This window comes from Passer domesticus, chromosome 7, assembly GCF_036417665.1.
Source record: "Passer domesticus isolate bPasDom1 chromosome 7, bPasDom1.hap1, whole genome shotgun sequence".
NCBI classification, from domain to species: domain Eukaryota; kingdom Metazoa; phylum Chordata; class Aves; order Passeriformes; family Passeridae; genus Passer; species Passer domesticus.
Genome location: NC_087480.1, coordinates 10,672,987 through 10,683,268, shown reverse-complemented (window position 1 = coordinate 10,683,268; position 10,282 = coordinate 10,672,987). Strand labels below are relative to the sequence as shown.

Genomic DNA, 10,282 nt, shown 5'->3' with positions numbered 1-10,282 from the left:
ACTCAGGAGGAATTAACTGTTTTCACAAAGCTTAACTAAAATGTGGAACTCACTGCTAACAGATACTGTGGATGCTGAAAGCTTGATGGGTTCAAGAAGTGAATAGACAAAATATGGAGAGGTGAATTCCACAGAATTCAAACAGCAAACAGCTGTAACCTCAGATTCAGGCAGTCACTCACCAGAGATCCCCTAAAGCTCAGGCTGTTAGGAAAGGATCAACACCTGTGTTTCTCCTTATGTGCATGGTTAAGTGCTGCCTCATCAGAAGTGGGGAGGTGCTGTAGTAAATTGCTGGTTGTGTTGGAGTGTCCTGCTACCAAAGGATGGATGTGATGCCAGCTACAGAGGTGGAAAGGCTTTGAGTGCTCTTGGCTTAACTTTCATGAGGATTTATTGATCACCCTTCTGTGTTTGAAGTGTTCGTCAGAGCAGGCTGCAAAAGGTATGATAAGATTTTTCTATGTTGTGGCCTGCAGCACCTTTCCTGAAGCACAGATTGATCCTTTTTTTTTCTCTTTTTGTTGTTGTTATACTTAAATATGAGGAGGTTTGAAGAAAAATATGTTGCAATATTTTTTGTGTTGTTTTTTAATGATGTTTGTATTGGAAGTAGTCTGTGCCCCTGATATTCCTGTGTTATCTGGGAAGGGAGTTGGATCTCTGTTTCTTGTGCCTACTAAAGCAGTACCTTATGTTTGGGAGTCTTCTATATATCTGTGCCTTCATATTTTGATAATACTGCCAGTGATTTCTGTCCCTATACCTTTATGGAATTTCTTAAAGAAAAAGCATCATAGTGTTTTTTGGTTGTGGTATAGATTAGGCTGATGTTTATGAAGGGATTACTTTATATAAGGTTGTGGCCTTCTCAGAAATAGTTTTCATTTAATGAATCACTATTATTTCTCCAAAATTCTATTTTTCTCCTGTTGCTAGAAATGCCAGTGTTTTAGATATAGCATTCCTACTTTGGTTAATCCTTTAATTCTGCTAAGTGTCATCCCACATTTCACACATACACAAAGTATTTTTTTTTATACTCCTGTCCTTCCCACTAATGATGTATGGAATAACTTCATGGAGCATGCACATGATGCATAAAGATGACTTAAATGTTTTTTGTGCATCTTCTAGCTGGCATCTGTAAAGGGACAGAGAGGCAGAACAAGACGAGGAAAGAGTGGGCTACAAAGAGGATTTTAGTTGTGAGATTAAGAGCAGGTGTGTTTGTCGAGGGCTCTTGCTGCTGATCCTGGTGCTATGGAAATTTGTGCTGAGTTTAAGGGGAGCTGATGCTTTAAGTCTCCGTCCTCTGCAGTGTGCAGCAGTGCCCACTGTAACCCCATGCTGTGCTTTCAGCCCTGAGCTGGGCATGGACACACAGGCAGTGTTTTGGACAAAGGGGTGTTACTTTGGCATGTATGGTCTGAGTACTAAACCAAGTCTAAACTATTAAATGGTGTATATGTATACATGCAGGTTTGTAACATGACTGCCACCCATTTGTTCTGTCCTGTAATAAGAGTCAGTCCATAGCACAGCTCCACATTGCTCCTGTGCTTAGGCTGAGCTGTGCTGCTCTGCCTGGACTGGCTGTATTGTTATCCAAAAGTACTGCCAGTTTTAATGCTTCAGAACCACAGGGTCTAGTTCTGCAAACCTTAAACCCCATGAGCAATCCCATGTCCACTGAAATCAATGGAATCCCTTATGTGAATAAGGATTATGGTAGTGAATAAAGGGTTTTCGGATCATGGCCCTAACCCTTTTTTAATTAACCTTCTAAGAAAGAATTTATACAGGAAAACTCTGTCTTGGTGGTGAGCAGTCAATAAACCATGTCTTTGTAACTCCTTCCTTCCTTTATGGGTCCTTTGTGTGAGGCTTAAGTGAAATGGATCTCACTCTATATTCCTTCCTTACTTCCCTTCTGCCCAAGCCAATCACTTTATAAATGTCATAATTTCTCTCTATTGTTCCCTTTTTGGGTATATTTGCTCTTGTCTCATTCAGTGACTACTAGCCCAGGAGAAAAAATGGACTGAAATATCAGGAAAAGAGATTCCATCTTATTTTAACCTCTGGGAATAAAAACACTAGTTTTTATATTGAGAATCCCATAAGTGATTTTTTTTTTTATTGGAAGTTTCTACTTCCAGTATTTCCCTATCAAAGATGATCTGTCCTAAATACAAAAAGTTCTAGGATTTGGAGGCTTAACTTTCAAGTAATCTCCTGTAATTTTCCATCTTCAGGTTCACCTCAATGCCGTAAAACGTCACAGTTATTGTTTGCCATTACAGATAACCACAGTGGCCCAAAAGCAAAACCAGCAGATGACAGAAAATAGAATAATACTAAGATGTGCTTTTTTAGCTAAAGTGTTTTCTGATAGCATTGCAGCCTAGTGAATGAAAAGTGTTAGGAAATGGGGAAGATAGAGAAAATGAAGATCTCCACTGCTCCGAACAGAAAAGTGTGGATTTAACTGCAATCTGCAGGACATAAGGGATTCCTGAACACTGCAGAGAGTGTAATGTTGTTTTCTCAGTGCTGAAATGAAGCTGAAAGATAAATGAAATGTTCGTGAGTCAACAGCAGTATTCTGTGCTTTCTGTTTTCCAATTACCCACAAACGGGTTTTTAATTTCTGAGAGTATTTGTAGCTCTCTGTAAATTGTAAACACTCTGTCATACGCTTCCTGCTTTGTTTGTGTCTAGCTGTCTGGCTGGAACTGTATCCCATGGTTTGATGGTCTTTTCTGGTTTTTAGCTGGATAATTGTGACTTAATCACAATGTTTCCTGGTGCAAACGTGCAAATGTTTACCCAAAATTAAGTGGAATTAAGATTTGCAGAAAGATTTATGAGAAAAAAATTTCAATTCATGAAAATATTTGCAGGTATATGGATTCAACAGAAGGTTTGAACATCCTGATTCAAGACAGTACCAGGATAAAACATTCATTAATTTTCCTGCTGTTGTTCATACCTAAGCAACTTTATTTCTAGGAAGATGTTGAATTAGCTGGTGAGTGGCTCAGCTGATCCATTGAGAAGCAAGGTCACTTGTGTCATGGACACTTAGTTAATCTTGAAGAAAAACAGGGATGTCATAATGCTCACACTGGCCTCAGCCCAGTTCTTCCTGAAGGATACCTTGCACTTTGTTTGCCTTTCTTATGATATTCCTTTGAACTCATTCCCTCTTTTCTTCTCTCTGCTTAGACATTCTTAGCATGTTCAAAATAATTGATTTGGTTCTGTGAAAATTTATGTCTGTAATGACCAATTCTCATCTTTCTTTGCTTCTCTTTGTTTTTTCCTCACCACTGTTGTTAACAATAGAGATTTCCTCCTAAATAAATGAAGTATGGAAATGTAGTGGATAGCTTCTGGTGCTTCAGCTTTGAAGGAAGCTGTCTTTGGAGACATGTTCAGTAGAGTATTTCTCCTTTTAAAAATTCTCAGGAAATCCAATATTTTTCCTTTTCCTTGGGCATATTAGGCAAAGACAGTAGATTTATGCCTATAAATTTTAAAACTTGGGAGTACTCTTTAGAGAATCTTTTTGTTTTGTTATCTTTCTGATTGCACCTAATATTTGCTGGGGAAAAAAACCAAACAATTTCACAATTTCCAACTTTTTAAATGATCTAAGGGTATTCTTAGCACTGTCTTTCTGGTAACAATCTGCAAGCAGGGATTTATTGGGGTAGAAAGGCCAGTTTTTCTGGTTTGACTGCCCCAAGTCAGACAAGGTAGTGTTGTGCAGCAGCTGGCCCCAAATGCTGGTATTGCCCTCCCAGCTCTGTGTAGCCTTGAATTCTGCTGTACAGCATGTTCAATGTTTTTTGAGTTCATTCTTTTTATTCTGGAATAAAGGCTGAGGTAGGGAGGGCTATTACTATGAACCTTAATGTGAAGAAATACTTTCTCCATATTTCTAACTGATCTTGTTATTACACTCCCCTGTTCTCTAATGCTCCTCTACCAGACCTTCAATAATACACTTGATTTCTGCTATCTGAGACAAGCTGCTGTCTAATCTCAAAATTTGTCTCTTCCTTTTAGCTTGTGTTTCCTTCCATGAGTTTGTTGCATCATACTCGCAATTCCCTTGCTAATGCTCTGTCTTCTAGGCTTTATCTCTTGGTCTCAGAAAGGAATTAATAATCCTTCTGACAACTTGATACATTTAGCCTTTCACCCCAGTATTTTCTCAGATAAATTTTTACAGCCTAAGAATCTTCTGGTATGAAGGTACATAGAGCTCTTAATCTCAGTTTTGCTTTCAGTGAGCTAACACTCACTGAATGTTTGAGTCATTTTAAGTAGACTCAAACACACAGTCTGTTATTTACAGGACTGTTTGTTTACCCAGTTAATACTACAACTTAAATCCAGATATACCACTGTTCTAACCCCCTCCTCCCAATTTATTTACCATGAATGACTCCCTTTTGTAATCAAAAGCTTTTAAACCTCACATAAGAAGTTTCTTAGAACTACAGCTTATCTGTTTCCCCTCAAAAGAGGTGCTTTCAAAACATTGCATCAGCATTTTAGATTTTTAAGTATTCCTGTGTCTTGATTTCCAAAACAAGCTGACTGTTAAGATTCTCTGAAGGCAGCAGTCTTGTGGGTGGATTTTTTTGTTTAATTAAAATATCTGATAATTTTTGGAAAAAATCTAAATTTGAAGCTCCTACTATGACTTGATAAAACTTAACATGTTTTGGTTATTTAAGGGAATAGAGTTTTTTAAGCAAGCTGAATTGGCAGTAGAGGTTACAGCAAATTTTCTGTTAACATTGTTAGACAATCTAAAAATCACTATGGGCGACTTGCATGGATAGAAGGAAGACTTTTGTAATTATAAATTTCATGGTAATTTTTTATCAATAAACGACTGAGTAATAAGTTCCCTTGTCATATTCCCAGTACAGTTCAGAAAGGTCTGAATCTTTATGGTAGGCGCTTCCCATTGCTGATGGTTTGCACCAATTTGACATTTTAGTACCCGCTTTTCAAGTAATCTTTTCTCAAATATAACTTTTCTGATGCTTGGTGTCTCAAATACAGTACTGTACCATATAAGCCTAAATTTTCTAGAGTAATTACAGACACTGAATGAAACTGAATTTGATTCATAAAGGATCAGTGATTCTTTTAAACCCACTTAAGCTATTCTTTTTAATACCCCTTTAAAAACTTATAAATTTCTAACAGTTTAAACTTCTTGGTAGAGGATGCTAGGCGATTACAGAACATCTTTTTGTCTAGTAATTTTGGGTTTTGCTTGCTGATTTTTTTTTTCCCCCAGAAATTTCTACAAACAAGTTTGTAGATTGTGTAATTTCCAATTTCATTGTAACATGGAGAGATAAGGCATTGTGGATGTTTGTGGTGGCCTGATTCCAGCATGCAGCAGGAGCAAGGGGTTACAGAGATCCCAGGGTTTGCACCTTGAGAATGGCAAACGCTGCAGGGATAGAGAGGAGCTCACAGGGCTGGGGTAAAGCAGAGATGCTTCATGCTGCTCTGGAGACTGGTCTGTGTCAGGCAATAGGAACAATGTATTATAACAAATGATATGAGTAATGAGAAAAAGGTGACACTTTTACAGCGTGTAATGAGGGCTAAAACCTATAACATGCTGGATAGCTTAACAGCTGGTATTAAATCAGCAGACAAAACATTTGCTGAGATTGTGGAAAGTCTACAAAATTACCTTTCTGGTATCTGCTGAGTGTATCTGCCTCTATAAAGAGGATCAAAAGAGAGAATGAGACAATTCTTGAATTTGTCAGTTCAGAAATGGTTTAAATGATGTGTTAAAGAGACTGGATGGTGTATTGTACGCAGAAATGAAACAGTCTAAAAATGGTTATTGACTGGAGTAATTGATCCAGAGCAGGACATTGAGAGCGGCGGGGCTGTGGGAGACACTAAAATGCTGTGGGCAACCTGTGTGACCACTAAGCAGAGTCTGAAGCTGAAAGCTCAAACCAGACAAGCAAAGCAGCGTGTCTTGTCTCTATGCAAATGAGTGCTGATCTGAAATAGCTAAGAGAAAATGGGATATGCAGGTTCCAAACCTATTACCCCTTAGAAAGGCGACATAAACAGCATTCAGAGCTGCGGTGCTGCACAGAACAGCGTCTACTGTGTTTTCTTGTAGGGTATTGTAACAGCACTAGTATCTTTATAGCAGGGTAGGTGAGGATACAATAGCCAAAATGTTATTGGATTTTGTTAGAAGTGGAGGGAATGGAATGTGAAATGTATTTTTGGCAGTATGCTCACACACCAGGAATGAAGCATCGAGTTCATGATGTTTTAAATGGATGGAAGGAGAATCTGCATCTTCTAAGTGCTATTGCAATGAAGGTGTAATGTGTAAAATAAATTCTGTCTTCTTCTATAGCATGTTGTGAAGTTTTCTACATGTTTTAGGAGGACATTAATATCTAAAAACTGTGGTTTTGGGAGTGACTAAACATACAGGTTTCTAGGCTTCTGCAGGAATTAGAAAAAAAAAGAAAAAGGTGGAATATAAGCCCCTATCACAAATATTATGGCAACCTGAGTGGAACACTGCAAGGTATTTCCACCAGCTGGAAACCAGTTAAGGCTCTGTGCATCCAAACTGAGTTCAATATTAACTCATACTTGCAATTTAGTAACTTTTAACTGAAACAGTAGGTAAACTTGTTCCATTAGTTGGTGGTAAACTCCCAAATCTATCTAGAGAAATATGTCTATAAAATTGGAGATTGAAGTTGATAGCAAGAAATACCTCTTCAAAGACAGTTGCAATATCACCAGCTAATCCTATCAATGCCATCAGTACTTGTTTTTTAGCACTGAACAATAAAACTGATGCTTTATGACATTGTTAGCACTCAGTGGTACTGGAAGTTACCAGCAGAGCACCTTAAATAGTACTGCTGAGAAATTGTCAAGAATTTGAAGGTAATATGAAAAATCAGATTTTTTTTTTTTTTCCTGGAGATTCTACTACATTATGGCTGGCAGAGTTTCACCTAGGCCTTGTGATTTATCTTGAGGAACCCTAACCTCCAAATGCTCCCCATGTGAGCCCCTGTTTGCAGTCAGTCAGTTATTTTTGTAGGGTTTTGCCCACGGCAGTAACAGTGTTCGATCTGCAGAATGAACTGTTACAGAATGAATAGAAACACATTGATTCACGTGGCATTTTGGGACTTCTCATGAGTGATGGTGCTCATATTGTGCAACAAAGTCCTTACACACCTTTGTCTATAAAACTACCTTATGATGCTTCCCTAACTGGAACTGGAGCAGTAATTTCACATCTGCTGGAAGATCAGAGTGAAAGGTCCATTGCCTTTGCCTCTAAATTCCTGACTTTGGCAAAATGAAGCTGCATGGAAATTGAGAAAGGATCTCTGAGCTATTCTTGGCAGTTTAAAACTTTTCACCAGTGTTATGTAGGTAATGATTTATGCTGGTTGAAGATCATCAACTAAAACTTCAGCTTTAATCCCACAAAAAAAAGAGTTCCAATCTTAACTATTGCAAAGCTTTCAGGGTGGGAAGATGGCTCAACTGAATTGATTTCAAAACTATCAACAGCTTCGTGAATTTTTGTCTGGCAAACTTTTCACTGAAAAAAATCATCATTAAGGGGAGGGGACTATAGACTCTGCATGGCACAAATTCAAGGTCTTGAAATATTCATTAAAATACAAAAGTGATCTGAAGATTAAAATTTGCACAAAACAAAGTGGGGACATTCATACATAGAAATTAATTCATCAGCAATATAACCTCCTTCTTCCTACAAATGTGTCTTACAACTCTTTCTCTCATCCTTGGAAGAATTTTGTGTTCCTCTGTGGCTTCTAAAACTTCACCCTTCCACTGTGTATCGTCACGTACTGACCCCCTAATAATTTCCATCATCCCTGTTTCTGTTGTCTCCTGGTTCACAGTAAAGGGAAGAAGTGGCTGAGGTGGGTTGTGATTGGATGGTTTTGTTGTGGTTTTTGGTTGTTTTTGGTTTGGTTTTCTTTTTTTTGTTGTTGTTGTTTGACTTTTTTATGGTGGGGTAGTTTGTTTTTTGGGGTTTTTGGTGGTTTTGTTTCTTAAGGAATTAAAATTGTGCTTTTTACTGATAGATCAGATTTGGTTGCATTTGGTGGGTGTTTGGAGGATGGAAACAGTTAAACCAGGTACGTTTAACCTTAGAAATGGCATTCTGCAAAGTACCTGAGAAATTACACAATAAGCCTTGTAAAATTTGATTGCTCCTATTGTTCTTTCATTACAGAGTCATCACCTAGAAACCAGGCTTAAGATAGCTCCATTTTTAATTCTATTTTATTAAGAAGACTTGCTGGGTCTCAATTACAATCAAGATGTGATTTTTAAAGGGCCTGTTTTTTTTCCAAGTTCCAAGTATAGAGAATATTTGAAGTCCAGGTTGTCTGTCTCACTCTATCTCAGTGGTGAGGGACTTCTGCAGAAAGAGAAGATAAAGCATAATAGTCTCAAGGGTTTAAAAAATGCATCTTATTCCTAAATATTTTAATTTTCACCAGGGTTTAACCAGCAGTATTTTGTTTAGGCTATGCGGGGCCATTTATTAGGTATGTATGTCTCTCTGTTTGTGGACTCTAATGCTTGATTAGATATTCACTAGTGCCCAGGATATAGCAGTGCAGGGACCGGAAAGTATAAAATTCTCATTTCTGAACTTGGATAAATTGCATGAATTTGAAGAGCAGAATGTTATTCTCACCTTGAGGGCCCTAATTGTTTTTAGAAATAAGCAGAATGTCAGAGCAGCTTCTCACCAGTCTGACAGTGCATTGCTGCAAAGATTTATTATACTTTCAGGAAAGGAGTGACTCATACCATAGCATGGGCAAAGACAGTGTACAGTGAAGCATCAGATTTCTATGGGGCAGCTGGAATACAGAACAAGCCATTACAAAGCACACGTTGGCTGTATCACTGAGGAGCTGAATTTTAAACTCTCTCAAGATTGGGGTGTCGGTTTGTTGTTTGTTTTTTTGGGGTTTTTTTTGTTTGTTTGGTTTTTTTTGGTTTTTTTTTTTTTTTTTTTTAATCCAAATACATATAGGGATATTGGGAAGAACAAGAGTAGTTGGGGGTTTCTTTGAGTATTTCTTTTTATTGTAGGAGGAAAATGAAGTACTGAGATACAGCAGAGATAATTTATGGAAGCTTGGGTTGATTATGTCACAGCTTTATCTGTCATGTTTTTAAGCAGAAACGGTACAGGCTGTGACACAGACAATAGGATGTTTACCTGGATATTCTGCAGAAGGGTTGCTTATTGAAAATACAGGGCATCAATACAGGCAGACAGTGATTTGTGCTGGTACCACTGGGCTTTTGGTTTTCTTTCACTTGAAGGCATTCTCTGAGATATTGTGTGAAGTAAGAAATGGTCTCTACAACAAACACCCTTGAAAGTTTCAGAGTATTTTTTTAACGCCTGCTGGCCATACTGAAAGGCACATTAAGCATCATCACCCAGCAGACAGACTGCTTGTGCCCTGCATTCCATGGTTGTGGTAGCTAAGGCTGGAGTAGTCCTTCGTGTGGAGTTTCTCAGGGCTCTCACCTTGCATGGCAGGAGGTGCTGCTGATGAGCACGGAGCAGCTGCTTGCACTCCTGCAGGGTGGCCAGGGTAGCTCCTGCAGCCCGTGCAAGGGCACAGCAGCAGTGTGGGGGCAGCTTTCCAGCCCTTTGCAGCAGGCTGTGCGTGTTCCCATGCAGAGGGAACTGCATTTCATTTATTTCCCCAGCCTTCACACTTCTGGAGGAATGCCGATGTAGGATGATCGCACTGTGATCCTGGTGCGGTAAATGATTATGGATTGTTAGAGATCCTCTCTGTATGTATGTAAAATGCATAATTAGGCTTTTTGCATTACAAATCAGCAAGTATGGGTATGTGGAAGTGCAAATGTTGTGTGGATGGTGCTGGCAATACGGAGAGTAGTACATGTGGCACCACATCCATTGAGTGGATGTAATCTGAGAGGTGGTCATCAGATAATTCAAATGCTCAGAAACTCAGTACTGTTTATGGAGATTAAAAAAGTACTTTTTAGATCAGTTTGTCTAACAATTTCTGCTATTACTTTTGTGGTAAAATCTGCTCAGCTCTTAGCCAATTGATGTAGAAATACTATGCAAAAAGGTCAATTTGTATCTATGGAAAAAGCTATAACAATTCATCAGCTGGAATCAGATGAC

At 38.5% G+C, this 10,282-nt stretch overlaps 1 protein-coding gene and 1 long non-coding RNA gene across 2 annotated transcripts in view; one reads left to right on the top strand and one right to left on the bottom strand.

Annotated features, from left to right (window-relative positions):
* Positions 1-261: 261 nt before the first annotated feature.
* The window catches only part of TENM1 (teneurin transmembrane protein 1), an 818,347-nt gene continuing 808,326 nt past the window's right edge, over positions 262-10,282 (top strand). The window contains exon 1 of the mRNA XM_064426811.1: positions 262-445. The gene's annotated coding sequence lies outside the window, so the exon portion shown is untranslated. The remainder of the gene's footprint in view (positions 446-10,282) is intronic.
* LOC135304095 (uncharacterized) lies at positions 8,353-9,587 on the bottom strand. Its single transcript, XR_010365535.1, has 2 exons — positions 9,326-9,587; positions 8,353-8,509 (listed from the first exon to the last, which is right to left on the bottom strand). It is a non-coding gene; the product is annotated as an uncharacterized LOC135304095 (long non-coding RNA).